General features: G+C 45.4%; 1 protein-coding gene across 6 annotated transcripts in view; it reads right to left on the reverse strand.

Moving 5' to 3' along the window:
- PLEKHF2 (pleckstrin homology and FYVE domain containing 2) overlaps nucleotides 1-18,739 on the reverse strand; it is a 71,280-nt gene that overhangs the window by 41,833 nt on the left and 10,708 nt on the right. Inside the window, exon 2 of one of the 6 annotated variants that reach the window (XM_025188417.3) lies at nucleotides 6,259-6,302. The exons of 4 other annotated variants lie outside the window; for them this stretch is intronic. The gene's annotated coding sequence lies outside the window, so the exon portion shown is untranslated. Of the gene's footprint in view, nucleotides 1-6,258; nucleotides 6,303-10,459; nucleotides 10,580-18,739 lie in introns of all 6 variants that reach the window. One more of the 6 variants, XM_014577231.4, reaches the window with a different exon arrangement.

Genomic DNA, 18,739 nt, shown 5'->3' on the forward strand with positions numbered 1-18,739 from the left:
CCTGAGGGGGCTGGAGCTGACAGCAGGGGTCAGGAACCCCACACTCACCAGAGCAGTGGGAGATCCGGGAAAGTAGAGCGGAACAGCAAGCTGCTGTGCTCCACTGCCATCTCCTAGGCCAGGATGGCCACTCTGCTTCACTGCAGCTCTCATGCCACCAAGGGGTCCTAAACCCTTGCAGTAAGTACTCCTCTATCAATCATGAGAAGAATTCAAAAAGTAAGTACTAGTAGTGTTTCAAACGAAGGGATCAGCTTCACAACTGCCAGCATGAACATCATTTATTGTCTGTAGAGGCAGTAGCAAGAACAAGATTGCTTGCTGCCCGACTATACTTTTCTGAGGACAGCTAGTATTGGGAAGTGATGTAAATAAGGTTTGGCACCAAAAAGTCAGTTATAATTGTTAGCTGCTGACTCAAGCACAAGATCACCAGTCCAAGTTGTTGACTATTGAAGAACAGGATAAATGTCTTGTTTGTGTAAGAATTGTGCAACCACTCTTGCTTAATGGTGTACATGTAATAAGAATTTTGTGAATGATTAGATGCCAAAGCTGAGGCACAATCATTCCAAGAGCCATGTATTAAAAGCAACAGAAGTTAGTTACAGATCTGGTCCAAAAGGCATCTACGGAGTTCACTGATAAACGTTACTAAAGCATAGTCAACTTGGCACAAAAGCTATGGAAATGCACAGAACAAAACTTGATTCTTCCATACATTTCATAGTTTGTGCCCAGGTGGCTGCATACTTACCTAAACCTCTGAAGAACACAACAGTTTCACTGATTCAGTTCACAAAGAATTAAGCAGATCTGTAAAAAAATACTTCATTCAGCTACTTGGTTTTTTGGGTGCAAGTTTACTAGGAAAGCTTTTCATGGTGATTTGAAGAGAAAATGCTAATCAGGGTAATTAAAAATAAAAAAGGAAACTGTATCAGTTCCAGAATATGGATGCTAGAGACTCCACTTACAGCTTGCAATTAGACCACACAATTATGCAGGAAGTTCTATGGCTTAGTGTTATGCAGGGCAGCAGACTAGATCCATTGCTGCTTTGGGCTGGTGTACTCCGGCCAATGGAGAACTTGTTTCTGATTAGCTGGCCCAAACAACCTCCACTTCCTAGAGAAGTTGGAGAGGGTCAAAGAAAGATTTCTTTCTGAATGAGGTAACATCCAATTCAAGTGGCACCAGACCCTGCCATAACACAAGCAAAACCTGCAGGCATATCCCCTTTGCTACAAAAATCAACACCCTGCCCCAAACACACCTGTCAAGATCCATGTATCGTACACACCAGCCAGGTGGAAGAGAGCATGGGGCCTGCAAGACCCCGGAGAGGCTCCCCTCCCCACTAGTGGCAGGCAGAGTGCCAGGCACAAAAGCTTGTCCACGTGCCCCTCCCTGGTGGCCAGGGGTGGGGGGGGTAGGGTGGGGGAAGAGCTGGGGTGGCCTTGGGGCTGGGACCGCTTCAGGGCTCAGACCCTCCTTGGCAGCGGTGGGGGGAGGCGGGACAAAGGAGGAGGGAAGGAGAAAAAGGGAGAGCCTCAGCACAGCCCCTCCTGGCAGCTAGGGAAAGAGCCAGGCCAGCCGCAGCCCAGCCTAACCCCCTGGTGGCCAGCGGGAAAGCTGGGCTCAGCACAGCTCAGGCCTGGCTTCAGGGGAAGAGGGGGGTGAAAATGTAAAGAGTGTGGGGGGGAGAGCAAAAGGAGGGGAAGAGGCCAGAGCAAAGGGGGGAGCAAAGGGTGGGGGGGTGGAGAGAGCCAGGGCAGCCTTGGGGCCAGTAACTTGGGGTGGGGAGGTGGAAGAGAGCCAGGACAGGACAGGGCTGCCACGCCTCGGCCTGGCCCTCTCTGGTGGCCGGAGGGAGAATGGTGAAAATGGTGCGATCTCCTGAACATTACAGACTTAAAGGCAGAAGTTCTGTAGCTGTCAAGGAAGATTTTAAATCCTGACATACAGTGTTTATCACACTCCAAACTAATTCTGATCTTACACCTTATAAACCTGAGCCATCATTGCACCAAGTTAAAAATATTGTGAAATGCTATAATACTGCTCTTGAACAATATACTACAAATAATTCATTCAACAGAAAAAACCTGGGTAATGTATTTTAAAACTCTTTAGAAGATATTTCAAGTCATTCAGAGTTACAGATCTATTTTTATTTTACAAAATGACTGGCCACAAATTTTGCATATATCAAACCTCCTTTCTTGCTCCTAACCCATATGGTAATGATTACTGAAAACAAATGCAATAAACCCACATGTTCCTATGTATCCATGTCTGAACACAAGTACCACACACAAACACTAGCTGAATTCACTGTGCATGAAATTACTTGGGGGCAATTCTGCGCCTCTGCACATGCTAGGTATTTGCACCCTCTGTCTGGTAGAAAAATTCAGAAAATATCAGACATGTGCAATGTCCGTTATTTTCTGAATTCCCGGCTGGGCTCCAGATGGAAGCCGGGCCACGATTGGCGCTGGGAACCCTGTGGTCACATGCAAAAGCCGGGCAGCGTGGGGCAGGAGCAGTGGCTGGGACTCCCAGCCACTCCCCCTGCCCGACTTTTGCACGCGACCAGAGGCTCCCAGCGCCAATCATGGCCCCGCCTCCCAGCTGGGAGCCTCTGGTCGCATGCAGAAACCGGGCAGGGGGAGTGGCTCCCAGCCACTCCCTTTAGTTGCTAGCAGAAGTCGGGCGAGGGGAGTGCCTGCTGGGGGCATGTCCCAAAGGACTCTGGCTGCAGCCAGTGCCTGCACCCTCCTCCGCTTCCCCCCCCCCCCGGCCAGGTCTGCTTCCTGCCCTCCCTTCTTCCGGGGCCTCCCCCCATCTGCTGTCCAGCCCTGCAGCCCCCAACCTTCCCCCTGCTCTGCTTCCCAGCCCCTCCCTTCCTCCCGGCCAGTCCCGCGGACCCCGGACACCCTCTCCCCCAGCCAGCTCTGCTTCCCACCCTGCCCTCCCCCCCCCCCCACGATCAAGTGTGTCCGTTTTTTTGGCAGGGTCTACTTGGCAACCCTAGCACATGTACAGAATTTATATGCCCCCCCCCCATCTCTTTGTTTCCCCCACAGAAAAATGGCACTGACAGGGAAGCAAAGGGAAGGCACAAGAGCAGCCCTACGACTTTCCTCAGAGCCTGATCAGTTGCCCAAGGCAGCCAACAGAGGTAAATCACTATGGGACAGGGGAAGACCTGGCTGGTGGCTCCTGCACTGTGCTGGGCTCAGTTGCTAATTCCAGCTGGGCTGAGGACGATAGGATTTGCTTTTCCTCTGCACACCATCTGAGTGTGCCAGATCCACCCCAGACTTCTACTTCCGCAGTAGGATGCTCAGCAAACTCTATCCCTTGTGCTTCCTGCACCTGTCCCTCCTCAGCTGCAGCATGAGGGATTACTGTGCAGGGAGCTGCTCCCCTATCTGCCATGCATTTAGAACCCCTCTTATCCAGCCCCTCCCCCACTAAGCCTCATCCCCCCCCAACATACACCCAAAAACCCTCCTAGATGAGTGCCACTATCTCTGGACCAACTGCAACCAGGTCCTCGACCTACCAGGCTCCAACCAGATGCACCTGGATCCCTGCCCACTGAGCTCCACTCTTCCAGCATTTGGGCTTTCCCTGCTAAGCTCCCACACCTAGTCCCTCCTTCCCTTCATTGAGCTCAAATCTCCCCCTGCCCTAATGCCCACCCCTTCCAGTAAGCCCCACCCACCTTCGTTTGTACTCCTCTTCAGAGTCCATTACCAATGCACCCAACCCCCCCAAACAAACCCCCATGCATCCAGATCGCCCCACATCTGGATCCACCCCATCGAGCCATCCATTCCCAGACTGCCCCACATGGAACCCTCTCAACCCACACCCAGGTCCTTCCCATGCCCACAGCTCTACACTTGGATCCTGCCTTGCAAAGACTGCCTGCCCACACCGGACATGCAGGATTTCTAGGGCAAGTCCAGTCCTTGCGCTGTGTCATGCATGGGTGCAGCCTCACCACTGAGTCCATGTCCCAAGGGATCTGCACAGTGATTTTCCACCTCTTTGCAGCCAGTGGTCTGTGCTACCCAATGCCATGCTGGAGCCTACACATTTATTTGAAAAATAAAATTTGCAAAATTTTAAAATACTGTGCACGGAATTTTTAATTTTTTTGGTGCAGAATGGCTTTGGGGAGTAACGTGATGAGATAATGCACTCAAGAAGAATCAAGTGAAATCAGTGTTAAGTCAATTAGCTCCTCCCTAAAGGCCTTTTGGTACCTCAGCTTTACTGAAAAAATTTACATTAATAATTTAGCTCCAAGTATTTTTATACTCTATATCAGATCGTCACACCCCCTTTTAAAGACCATTATTAATTGCAGATTCTGAACAAAGGCTTCACTTTACTGGAGGCTACTTGTATTAATTATGACATTCATATCTTGCTGTCATGTGTAAAATTAAACACATGAAATTCCACTTGTGATTAAAGCAGTCCCTCTTTACACCCATTAGCATTTCATACAGACATTTAAGTTCAATAATAAACTGGACTATAAACCATAGCTGCTTTTGCAACATAAAAGTGTTGATAGCAACTATAAACTACAATCAAGTATACTTTAACCTCCATACTTTTGGGTATGACCTCTGGCAGGAGTAGGAGGAAGCAGTTCTGCACGCTGCTGCCTCCCTTCTCCCCCAGCTGGAGGAAACAGTGACTTGCTCTGCCAAAGGCTTTTCCCTGCTGCTATGGACAGTGCACAAGAGTCTTATCTGTTTCTCAGAGAAGAGGGCTGTACCCTCAAAGAGAAGGTCCAGTATTGTTGTTGAACCTTGTAAGATAGGCCCAAGACTCATAGTCAAGTCACCCTTTTCATGGCAATGCCAGTGACCATGACCCGTGTAGCTGCATCTGCAGCATCTAAAGCAGCCTGCATGGATGCCCTGGAAACTAGTCTCCCTTCTCCAATGTTACCGAGAATTTAGCCTGAGAATCTTGAGGGAGTAGTTCTGTAAATCTTGACAAGAAGCTATAAGTGTAAAAAGCCATATCTGCTAATTAGCACTTGTTGGTTAGCAATGTGGAGTTGAAGACCCCCCCCTGTAGAGTAGACCTTCCTGCCACAAAGGTCCAAAAGTTTTGCCTCTGTTCTTCGGAGAAGGGCTCTGAAGACCTTGGCTTTCCTGGTTGCTAGCTGCTTTGGCCACTAGAGAATCTGGGGGGAGGGTGAGAGCATAGATGTTTGTAGCCCTGTGATGTGACAAAGTATCACCTCTCATTACACAGTGGGTAGCAAAAGGACTGGTGTCTGCCATAGTGTCTTAGTGTCAGAAATGGACCAAATGAGAGGCAAGGCAATATGGCCGGGGTAGAGAAGACAAGTCTCCCACAGGATCAAGATCAACTACAACTTCCTCTGCTTGACTGTTAAGATCCTGGGCCATCCTTCTAAGAAATTTATAATTCTCCAACACAGGGGCTGGAGTTGAGCCTGCTAAATGCCTCATATGAAGAGGATGAGGAGGTGATGATGGTCAAAGCCTAGAGCTCTTGTTGGAAAGGGCCTGTTAGGGAAGGTGGTGGCACTGATGCACTGGCACATATTAACAGTGCCGAGGGAGGTCTTGAAAGTGTTGGTGTCTGCATCTGTGCAGTGGTTGATACTGGCACCTGAATCTGTATTGGGATGGCAGCTTCATTCAGGGCCAGTGCTATTGACAGTACAGGTGTTGGCGCCAAGGAAGCAGGTACCGATGCCGGTGTTGCAGCCTGAGTCGGAGGCCAGGCTGGAGTGAGGAGCACCTGCAGTGCCAGGCCCAACAAGAGCCTTGACGTCGAGGCACGTATATGCTCTGAGTGGGTTGAGATCTCCATTACATACGCTGCCACAGAAGCTGATGGTGCCTCTATCTGATAGAGGCAGCAAGGCAGAGAAATTGACTAGTTGACTGACTATCTGATAAGCATTTGCAAGGGTTGCAAGGCTGGAATGAACGATGCCTCCCCCTGTATGATTCATGAGTGGCTCAGGGAGCATTCATGCAATTTAGCTCTACATTCTGATGGCTGAGCTATCACAGCATCGGGAGGGGTACTGCTGCTTGTCTCTGGCATAGCATTGTGTGAAAGTCGAGGCTAGAGAGTAAAGAAAGCTCAGCAGGTCGTACCGGAAGAATCCCATTACACTGACATACTCTGAAAAGGGAAGAGGGAGTTTTAGAGTTGTCAGGTAAAAAAGTGTTAACGTACCATGTCAGTCATCAAAACCCAGTATAAATTCCTTTCTATGAAATCTGTATTAGGGGAAAAGCAATGAAAACAAAGAATGTGAAACTAGACACAAACATAAAATTCAGTACATCATAAAAAGAACCATGACCCCAATCATGGAGTCAAGAAAAGGAAAAGCTGCATTAAAACTAAGGAAGGCAGCGCATATTACAAAGCCACGTATTCATTCCATCTGGAATGCTGTTGAAAAAGGTTTTGAAAATCCCAAAAAACTGGAGATGGATACTACAAGTAGGGATGTAAGGAAGTAGTCAACTACCTGATAAGCCTATGCTTGTCAAGTAGTCGAGTTGACCACTCACTTTCCCTCCTCCCAGCATTGCTGCTTCTGTGTAAGAGGCAGCATGGGTGGGCGGGGGAAGCAGGAGCCGGTGCTGGGCAGAGCCAGCAAGTCAGTTCCTCCCAGCACCATCTCCACAGTGTGTGTGTGGGGGGAGGGGGGCTAGGGGGGGAGAGGAAGGAGCGAAGGCAGAGCCACAGCAGTCCCAGAGCCAGTGCAAACCAAGATTGTTCAGTACTGCCTTGTGCCGCCCTTAGGAGCTAACCCCACTGCAGCTCTGCAGTTTAAATGTAGTAAGAGCCCAGCTCTTACTAACCCCCGCTATGCGCCCAGTTTCTTCTACATTTAAACTGCAGAGCTGCAGCGAGGGTAGAGAGCAACCCCCCTCATCGACTAATCAAGTAGTCAACGAAGTTCCTTTGACTACTCAATTAGCTAATTAATCAGAACTTAACATCCCTAACTGCCAGAGGAAAAGAAAAGCACTGCATACTACAACATAGGGATATTAAAATGTAGGTAATTGGCTAATCATGTAACCACTGAAAATTTTGGTGTTATAATATATAAGAACATTAAAAATTAGCTTGATGACCAATAATACAATTAATGAGGTTATGACAAGTTTGGATTTTTTTTAAAGCCATATGTTTCCTCCTCATCACTACCAAGCAGACTTTTTAAGTTCTGGAAGGTTATTATTCAGATACACATTTTGCACACTTAAGCAGTGCAAATATGTACACACATGGTATGCCTTTTACATTTTAAGTTTTTCCAGTTTTATAAAAAATTCTGAACTAGTTAGACATTTTAATCTGAAGAGTTTTGTTTACAATATTATCTTTTGAGACTCCTAGTGATTCCATCTGTAGTCAGGAAAAGTAGAAAGGTAGTTTATAAAACCCCCTCACCTTTCACATTTGGAAAACTGCATGCAACTAGTGCAGCTTTTTATTTGTGAAACAGCATCAGTCATGTTAGCTTAGTTTTAAGAAAATTTGAAAATAAGGACCTCAGTTCTTCAAACTCTTGTGCAAGTGATCAACTTTACACAATCAAGTGCTCCCATCCTTGTTACACATCAATCTGAAGTTGGATCAGATCCAAGTCAATGGAAAGAATTTCTGAGTTGGATGGCATCCCAAATTCTTTTTGCAGAACAGAAGCCTAAAGGTAGCCATGTACTGTATTATAGCAAAGGACAGGGAACCCATTTTCAAGACATTTCTTTAAGCCTTAAAATAAGTTTACTTCTTTCAGCATTTTGCAGAACCATGGAAGCACTAGTGGCCATAACATTCAGAACTATATTGATTTTCTTATCATCTAGATGTTGCAATATCTTTACAAATGTTGCTAGAGTCATTTGATAAGATGTATTAATCAGATCTAATAAAATTTGTGTTATGTAACTAATTATGGTGCTAATGCAATAGAAGTACAGTAGAACCAGAGAGTTATAAACACCAGAGTTATGAACTGACTGGCCAATGACACAAGTATGTATTCAGGAAGCAGAACAAAAAAAGAAAGCAAATATTGTACAGAACAGAAGTATGTTAAACTAAAAAAGGGGGGAAAACTAAAAAAAACTGCCAAGTAAATTGTTTCTGTGCTTGCTTCATATAAATTAAGATAGTTTAAAAACAGCATTTTTCTTCTGCATAGTAAAGTTTCACAACTCTATTAAACCAATGTTCAGTTGTAAACTTCCAAAAGAAAAAACATTTTGTTCAGAGTTATGAACATTTCAGAATTCTGAAAAACTTCTATTCTTGAGGTGTTTGTAACTGAGGTTCTTCTATATATATCTATATCACTCATTAATATGAGCACTAGCATGAAACCCGCTCTGAAAGATTTATCAAGTTAAGTTTTTCCTCCTGTACTTCAGGTCAGAAACTGGCTAAATGTATTCAAGGCTTTCAGTGACCAAGTCACTGAAAAGCTGAAGTTAGTCACAAATGAATCAAATAAATGATAATAGTGTACTGCTTTTTATGCTTGAAGAACAGTGTCTTTAATCTCTCTATAGAACCATGTATGTCTACGATCAGTGGCACAAATGTTTATTATAACAAATCTTTATTCCATTTATATACTTAAAAATCTGATATCTAGAACACAAGTGCTTATTTATTTTGGCACTTACAAACTACACATACCTACATTCAACTAAGCTTCCTGCATGTTAATACACTTCATCGTCATTAATGTTTACCTCCATTTCCCACAGACACCTGAAATGACTTATCATCCATAGTTATTTAACAGTAAAGGAATAATACAGTTATTTACATTGACCAATGTAAAGCAGAAAACATTCACTTTCTCTCAACATTATGAATCGCCTAAATCAGGAGAGGGGGAACCTTTTTTGGGTTGGGGGCCATTGACTCAGAAGAAAAAAAAATCAGTCAGGAGCCACAAACAAGTGAAGAAACAAAAACAAAAAACCCCACCATCCCTCACTAATGTGGCCCCCAAGTGAGAAGCAGGGGGGGGGAAAAAGGACATTCGTCTCACTCATGCAACTTGAACCACCAGGTTCCCCTCGTGTTCCAGACCCACTTGAGGAGGGGGAAGACGTGAGACTCAGGGCTTCCCCCTAGGGAAGGATTAACTCTTACGAAGGCCTGAAGCTAGTAGATTTTGTGGCACCTCCTAGGGCTTTGGGGTGGACACAAAAATGAAGGTATCAGTGTTTGAGAGGGGGCTGCCAGAGAGCAAGAGGTTGGGGCAGTAGACTGGGGCACTTACCTTGCACAGCTCCCATTTGGCAGGGGGCACCTTGTGCTGACAGGCACTGTCTCCCCACTGGCTGCAATTGCTAGCCAATGGAAGTGACAGAGGTGGAGGCCTGCAAGCAAGTGCAGAGACTTGCTCTGCCATTCCCCCAGCCACCTCCTCCATGCAGGGGCTTTAGTGCTTGGCTCTCCACTGCTTCACCTTGCAGCAAGAAGCCAGCACTTGTGCTCCAGCCATTCTTGGAATCTTGCCACAGGGTTTGCTAGCACCAGCACTCGCTGGGGGGGGGCTAAAACACAGAGCCTCACTGTGGACTGGATCAAGACAAGCCAGGAGCCAGATCTGTTTGTTCCCATCTCTGGTCTAGATTTTTAGACTTACACTTCTGATTTTCTCTACTGGGATTGCATTCATTGGTGCCATACCATAGGAAAAGTGGGACTGCCAGGGAAGACTAACTCAATTCTATGACAAAAGGTTGCTTACCAGTAAACATTTGCCCATGCTACAAGTTCAATCATCTCAAACTCACCTGATTTAGTTCAACATAATTTTATTATAAAACTACTGTGTAGTCAAAATTCAGGCAGTTCCACAATTCACATAGTGAGAACCAATGTTTTTTTTGTAAGAAAAAAAAAAAGGTGCCAGTACTCCAGGCTCAAGCTTGTTGAGGAAACACCCTCCGTCCTCCCTCTCCCCCGCCCCCATATACACAACCAACCACACTAACAGCCAAACTGCGGTCGCGGCCCCTTTAAGAGCCAAAACGCTGAGTTGGGAGCCGGAAAAAAAATGCCTCGCGTCCTGAGCAGGCTTCTGTCAAGAGACAAGCAGCGCCAGGAAAACAGGTGCCTGTATGCAGGGGGGAAATGCCATTCTTTTACTGTGTCCTGGGAAAATAGGTGACGGTACGCCGTTCTGGGCCGTATCGTCACAAAAAAAGCACTGGTGAGAACACTAAAAAGTGCAAGTTGAGAAAGCATGTCTAAAACAATGAATACACAGTGAGTTTGGCATATTTCAGTGCTTTTGCTGAATTTTATTTTTAAGTTATAAAGATGTTTGGCCGTTCATATACCTATTCAAGGTGCAGAGCTATATGAAAATCAAAGAATACCATCATACCGGTCCCATGACTTTACACATTCCCACAGGTCACAATTGGGTCCAAATGCAGTAGCAAGAATGCTCTAACAGACGATGTTAACTTCCATTTCTGATGTGGTGGGATTAGTTGCTTTAGATCTGCCAGTAACAACAGAAAGCTGAACCAATATAAAAATATTTCTTGTTTCAAAACCAAGTACAGTATAATATTTCTACAGTATTGTAAAATGGCCAACATGGCTCATCTAATCAACTGCTTAATAGGGTTTTAATATTATTGAAGCATTGTTGCAGAACATGTCAAAGAAGTGGTATGCGATACCATGACATTCCGTTTGCGATCTCATTTACTCTTTGTATACAAAGTTAATCTAATGTGGACAGGACTTTGTGGCTGTGTCTACTAGTGATGTTAAAAGGCATTTAAATAGTTAACCGATTAAACGTCAAAAATTTTATTGTTTAACTGGTCAACTGCCTGCCCTGCCTCAGCTGCTCCAATATGGCTGGGAAGGAAGGGAAGGTCCTGCTGGCCTGTCCAACTGTGTCAGACTGACAGGAGTTGGGGCATGGCCACCTGCCTGCTCTGCACAGCCAGAGCTCTTCCTAGTCATGGCTGGAGCCGGAGGCCTTCTGGGCACAGCCAGCCAGTGCAGGAATGCCACCAGAGTGCCCCCATGAATCTGGGAGGCTGAGCCACCCCCAGGCAGAGGCTACTCCAGATCAGCCTCTGACTACGGTCCCTCTCCCCCCTTGCAGGCAGCAGCGCACAGCTAGGATGCCAGAGCAGCCCCTGCTTGCAGCAGGCAAGGGTGCCCCACAAGCAGGGGCTGCTCTAGCGACCCGTTTAGGGTGATGCTTGCCGGTTAACTGGTTAAACCTTCACATCCCTATGTCTATTTCAGGCATGGCTACAAAAAAATTCCTAGGTGCTAATATTAATTCACCCGTAAGAGCCAAAGCATAATATGGCCAATCTAATTTTAATCACCATTTTAGTTAAGCCTATTGAAAGCAAGGGGGAGAGGGGGAGAATCAGGTCTAGCTCTACTAAAGCTCTCTTTACATCAGGGTTCCCAGCAGTTCAAGTGAACCAGGAAGAAAACTCCTCCAGGGGTCAGCAAGGGGTCAACAGTTAGTGAAAACTTCACTGTACAGACTGCTAGTGGCATCATACCATATATTATGATTTTTCACTCAGGACATCTGAATATAGACCATTAAATACCTCATTTTTAGTGAGCTGGCAGAGGTTCAATGCACCAGCCACAAAACACCAGAGTGCCCAGCTATGAGAACTTCCAGCAACATTTTGAAGACTTAATCCAAATGTTGCACTGCTCTATCTTGATCAAGCCGTGAGGAGTGGATCTGACAAAGTGGGTCTTTTCCCACAAAAGCTTATGCTCCTACACTTCAGTTAGCCTATAAGGTGCCACAGGACTCCTTGCCGCTTTTGCAGATTCAGACTAACACGGCTACCCCTCTGATATCTTGATCAAGGAGCTCAAAATCTAAAGCAAACAGCTTATCAGGTTACTGCAGAGACTTCCAAGTCTTTCACACAAACCTACAGCTGCTACAACTATTCACAACAACTGAAACATTATCAATTTAGGGTTAAACAAAGACTGTGAATGGCTAGCCAACTACAAAAGCAGTTTCTCCTCTCTTGGTGTTCATACCTCTACATCAGCTGCTAGAAATGGGCCACATACTCCCTTACTGAATTGACCTCATTCTCTCTGGCTTGCCTCTTGATCGACATGCCTTTCTTTTCATATGCCTGTATATTTATACCTGCCTCTGGAATTTCTACTACATGCATCTGACAAAGTGGATCTTTGCCCACGAATGCTTATGCTCCAATAAATCTGTTAGTCTATAAGGTGCCACAGGACTTTTCTTTGTTAATGCAGATTCAGACTAACACAGCTACCCCTCTGATACTTGACAACAAATGAAAGAGAAGCTCCGACAATGCTATCAATGTCTCTTGATCTAGGAAGTTACTTTCTGAAAAGTTCCAAGATGTGGACTACAGTCCTGCATTTCATCCTCTAATTCCCTTAAACACATGCAAATAACTCATTACATTAATGGAAACGTGTATTAGGAAGGATTATGCAAATAAGAGACCCGAACCTCCCACTGTCACAATATACTCTAAATCAGTGTTTCTTAAACTGTGTTCCACTGGTGTGCCACGGAGAACGGAATTCAAAATGGCTGCCCTTACAGGGGTAGGCGACCTTTTTTTTTCCCCCCTCCTCAATAACTTTCCCAACCCTTTTCTTTCCTCAATAACTCCCCCACCGCAACCTTCCGACCCTTCCCTCCCCCCCCAAACAAAAAAATCCTTAGTGTTCCTCATTAAAAAAAATATTGTTTGGTGTTCCTCGGTCTTAAAAAGTTTAAGAAAAACTGCTCTAAATCTCCATCACTAGTGGCAATACTCTTAAGTGTCTTTGACATCTTCACACTGGTAATAGCTTGTAGAAATAGTCTGACAATTGTAGAAATTGATTACATTGAATTCATTTTTTTTGTGGAAGATTAGAGGAAAGGAGATTTTCTTTTTTTAATTAAATCTGTCACTAGAGGCCATTCTGAAGCAACATTTTGACAAACATGACTTAAGAGTAATCACAAAATTTAATTATAAAACACTGCTAAGATTTCAAAGTCATTTAAACTGGTAATTTCAAACTAGTGAAGAGCCTACGCATTAATGTTCCAATAAACTATTTTCTGTGTCTTGCCTCAGTGACTGGGTATAAAAGAAAACTGAACACTTCCCCATATTTCAAATATACACATTTCAGTGACTGAATAAAATATGGAGAAGTCCTGGTACATTCTACTTAATTACATGCTAAATAATGAGCCTTGCAGAGTTAAAGAAAAATCCACGCAAGCAACAATCTCTATAAAATACAGATTTCACTTGAAGAAAGGTTTTTAAATTTTAACAGATTTGTGTGTGTCTTTACCATTCACAGAATGCATGCTAAGGTGCACCACAATTGTTCCAGCCATTAGGTCTTGGGCAGTTGTATCAGCAACTTTATTAGCTTTTTTAAATTATGTGACAGTTTGTAAAGTCAAAGCAAATGTGCTAGAGAGAAGTTCATCATTTTCTGTAACACTGAAATTTAAGACTTATCAAGACCATGCAAAACTCAAACTAGTATTAGCACTTTAACCAAAAATAAAATTTTACTATGCAAAATTGCAGCCCTTATTTTGCAAGCCTCCAATGAAGCAATTTATATTCATTCAAGCAGTTACATTTACTTAATAGGACCGGTCATGTGAATAAGAGTTTGCAGGACTTGACTTGTTAGTACAGCCATTATCATCATGTCTTTATTCTTCCACACTTGTCTACAGATATCCCTTTTCTCCCTATCACTATGAAAATAAGTATTTGTGTTCCAAGTAATTTAGACAAGTATTATGACAACACACATGATAATTTTTTTGTTTAGGAGAAAAAGGACAACTTTTTAAGCTAATGGGCTTCCATTTTAAAAGTGAGTTTTATACAAACCACCTTTACACTTTAAAAAAAATTCTGAAAATTTAATCAGAAGTAAGTTAAATTTTCTTGTCCATGCAGTAGACAACAGGGATGTAATAGTGTAGTTGATTAACCGATAAGCAAAATTTTATAGATTAATGCTACAGACTACATGATTTCCTCCCCGCATCACCTTCGCAAGGACATTTTTTAGCAGGCTGTGCCAGCTGCCTGGCTCAGTCCTGGCTTGCAACGGGTCCGGGACCCACCCCTGCTGGGGCTCTGCATTAAACTGCATTAGACATTGGGTGGACAGGCAGCCAGGCTAAGTTCCAGTTTGCACCAGGTCCAGGAGCTCAGACCTCCTCTAGACAGGGGCTGCTGCCACCCCATGCTGCTGCTTTTTTATAAATTAAAATAAATTAATGGAGATTGCCTATCTCCTAGAACTGGAAGGGACCTTGAATGGTCTTTGAGTCCAGTCCCCTGCCTTCACAGCAGGACCAAGTACCATCCCTGACAAATTTTTGCCCCAAATCGGCCTCTGCAAGGATTGAACTCACAACCATGGGTTTAGCAGGCCAATGCTCAAACCACTGAGCTATCCCTCCTCCCAGAGGGCATATCAGAGGCAGCAGCACAGGGTGACAGGTATCTGGTCCATGAGGGGAACTGGTTTTTAAAACTGGCACCCTACGTGGACCAGCTCCTTCCTGGCACCCCAAACTGCTGCCTCCGATACAGAGTCAGCAGCACGGAGTGACACAGCCACCTCGAGAGTGAGGCCAGAGTGCACTGGCTGTCTGCCGTATCCCTAGGGACTATAGAATACCCAGCTAACCAATAAGATTCATGAGGTAACTTGACTATTCAATTAACCGATATTTAACATCCTTAGACAACAATGCCCTGTTTGGATATTGCAATTGGATATTAAACATCCTATGAAGTAACTGAAAAAAATACAAGCTCAAGGGATTAACATTTTTCTGAAGTAAATGAAAAGATGAACAATATGTTGCCAATGGAATGTAGTTATTTACAATATTGTTCTTCTTGCAGTGGGAAAGCAGGATTTCATTCTGAGCATTTTAGGCTGAACAGCAGTTTACTATATGTAAGGGAATTCTAAGGATCGCCACAACTGGGATAAGGCTACACAACCAAAACTAAACAAGTGCTAGCTTGAATCCTAGCACTGGACAACGGTGGTGGTGAAGAAAACGTGTGCATCAGAACTACTGTCTTCTCAAATCTGCAGACAACCTGAAACAGCTCAGATGACTGAAGCCCTGTGTCACCTTATGAACACCAATCACACTAATGCAGTGGTCACCAACCACTAGATAGGGATCAACTTGTAGATCCTGTAGCCTCTGACAGGTGATCCTGAGTGGTCTAGCCCAGAGGGTATCAAGTGCGGTACTTCAGATGTCCCTCCCCCACTGTCATGCTGCTGCCCTATGACTTGGAGCTCGACCCCCACCCAGAGCCTCCTGTTTGCTATTGGGGGGGGGAGGGAGAGAGAAGGGTGCCGATGTCAGGGTGTTCCCTCTCTCCTGCACCCCATCTCCAAAGAGTGGGCAATGGCCATGACAGGGCTCAGGCTGGAGGGAGCTTTGCTGACAATTGCTCCTGTCTGAATGTACTCAGCATACTTAAAGGACCAGTGTGCATCTCTGTCACTGTGTCACACACACACACAGCCTTTCAACCTCAACCAGACACATACTTCTTGCTATTTCTTTTACTTCTTTCAAAGTGTTTTATTTTAGGTTTTTGACTGGTCTATGCGTTCCATAGCTTTTATTTCTCTTTTATGCTTACATTTAATTCAAGTACTTGTCATGGCAATAGTATTATCCCTATAGCAATTTTTTTTAATATAATATATGTAGGTTTTTGGCTTCTACTGGTGGTACACATCCACACATTACCTCAATATAGTGCACATAGCAAAATTCATTCCACACATGGATGGAAAAAATTAGAGGGAACAGCTGCAGGGAATTTCCTGGAATCAGACTAGATCTCCAAGAGGCTCCTACAGCCAAAAAGGGATATAGTCCTGCTACACTACCAGATTGTTAGCAGCCAAAGGCATGCTCCCCACTGCCCTGGCTCTCTGCTGCAGCCAGCAGTGCAAGGGGATCTCAACATGCTACCTTTGGCTGGAGACACCACCCCCACAGTGCCCACTGGCTGCAAATGGAAAATTGCAGCCAATGGAAACTGTGGGGGCGGTGCCTGTGGACAAGGGGCATTGTGCAAAGCCACCTGCCCCCACCTCGCAAAGCGATCAGTGGACATTGCAGGCCACTTTTGGGAATTGCACAGGGCCTGGGGAAGGGGGGGGGGCTTAGGAGGTTGAGCCTGCCTTAGCCCCACTGCACTACCACCCTGAACCCCCTACTGCAACCTAGGCTCAGTCTAAAGCCTTTCCCACACTCCAAGCCCCTTGGCCCAAGACCAGAGACTGCATGCTTTGTCCCCTGCATCTCTATTGCCTGCCCCAGCCCAGTGAAAGCGAGTGAGGACAGAGGAGGAAAGAAAGATTAAGTGAGCAAGGCAGTGTCTCAGAGAAGGTGTGGTTCAAGGATAGGGCCTCACAGAAGGGGTGGGAAAAGAGGTAGGGCAAGGGTGTTTGGGTTTGAAGTAGATCCTGGATTGCACTTAAGTTAAAAAAAGTGATCTTGTTCTTAAAAAGGTTGGAGACTGCTGCACCAACATGTTAAAAGCTATAGTTTGTTAACATTTTATATAATCTTTAACTATTTCATTGCTGATCACCATAAATGCGTGAGATTTTGGAAGTTGCTACAGTGACAAAAACGCAAAAGGAAAGAAAGCAGTCTAGAGAAATTCAGACTAGAAATAAGGTGCAAGTGTGAAACAATGGTAATTAACCACTAGAACTGATTGACGTTCATAGTAGATTCTTCAGTGCTGGCTATTCTTAAATCAAGATTAGATTTTTTTTTAAAGAGATGATCTAGGAATTATTGTAGGGAAGTTCTATAGCCTTTGTTACACAACAGATCATATTAGACGATCAGTTGTCCTTTTTGGCTGAAATCTATGTTGAATGTACAATAAGATTCTGAATAATGGTAATAAATAAAAGTTTAGTAACTAAAATAGGGATGTTAGATAGCAGGTAATAGAATAGTCGACTAACTACATGAATTCTTAGTGGTTAGTCAACTATTCTATAGTGCCCGGGGTGGGGACAGATTCCTCTGTCCATGGTGGTGCCAGGGTTGGCCATGGACAGAAGCTGTTTTGCAGCAGCCTCTCCTCCCTTGTCCCTCCCAGAGAGGGAGCAGGCAGCACCACGAAGCTGGTGCTGGGGGAAAACCAGCTTTTAAGGTTCTGCTTTTCCCCCACCACCACTTGCTGCCTCCCATACAGACTTTGAGAGCAATGTATTGTGAGTAAGTATCCCACAGTGCCTGCACTGCTTTGCATTCTGGGTTATTCTCCCAGTGCACGCTGGGACCAAAACTGTTCAGCAAGCAGTTCTGGGGTCATCAGCATCCCACAAGGCACTGGTTTAATCCCTCCTCCCTTGATTGAGGTCAAGAGGAAACAGTCTTTCCACATTTTTTGGAGCTGGTTACCCACACAGACACCAAAGCAGCATGAATATGGACACCTTGTGGATTCCATTGTGCATCCAAGCATGATGATGATGATGTTCACCTCGCTGTACCTAATATTGGCATATGTACAGAGCATATGCATGGCACTTCAAGCAAGAGGATGAATCCCAGAAGGCCATGGACATGCAGTTTATGCAAGTACTTGAACTGAATGAATTGGAAACGCTGTCAGCATTCGATCCTCTGGAAACAGGGGAACGCCAATTTCTGGTGCTGTCTGACAAGCACAGATTGGCGGGACTGCATAGTACTGCAGGTTTTTCTTTGCTATTTAGACATACCCATACTAATAAGGCCAAGTTCCACCTCTTCTGGCCGGGAGGCAACAACCACCCACCCCTAATCTGGAAAACATAACTGGGGTTTTATCACTTACTGCAGATGGCGGGAGACCCTCTTAAGAGCCATGTGATATTTACCACATTTAAAAAAAAAGAACACGGGGTGTATGGGATTAGTGATTCACATTCAGCACCCTATGGACTGCTAGATTCAGTCTAAATGCCATTTAGAGACAGTAATTTTAATATTCAAACACAAATATAAACTCCTAGAAAGATATTTTTAAATGAGTCGAAGCAGAGCAGCCATTGAAGCAGTCACAATGAAAACTAGGGGGAGGTGCCCCCTGCTCCCTACACTTACCAATACCCCTGTCTCAGGGGGTAGGCAGGCCCAGCCCTCATCCCAGCTGCCAGGGAGGGCCAGTAGTCATGCCAGCCTCAGCCTCCCATCCCCTGCCGCAACCAGCCCCAGCCTCTGACCCCTGCAGCTGCCAGGACTGCACCATCCTGGCTCTCTCTCTCTCTCTCTCTCTCTGGCCTCCAGAAGGGCGCAGAAAGGAAGCCACTCCAAGGACTTGCCAAGCCCCACGTTCTCCCTGCCCCATCACCAGGGTGGGCTGGGCTGTGCCAACACCAGGCCCTCCCACCCTCCTCCCCGGCCATGCCAGCCTGGGCCCTTTCTCTCCCCCAGCTTTCCCCCGCCGCAGGCTAACCTTAACCCCACCTCTCCCGGCCAAGGCCACATCAGGCGCCGCACTCTCCTTCTGGCCACTGGAGGCAGGGGGGAGGCACTCCTCCTGGCTGCCAAGCACAGAGGAGGAGGGAGGCC

This window comes from Pelodiscus sinensis, chromosome 2 (assembly GCF_052426305.1).
Source record: "Pelodiscus sinensis isolate ZL-2025 chromosome 2, ASM5242630v1, whole genome shotgun sequence".
Lineage (NCBI taxonomy): Eukaryota > Metazoa > Chordata > Testudines > Trionychidae > Pelodiscus > Pelodiscus sinensis.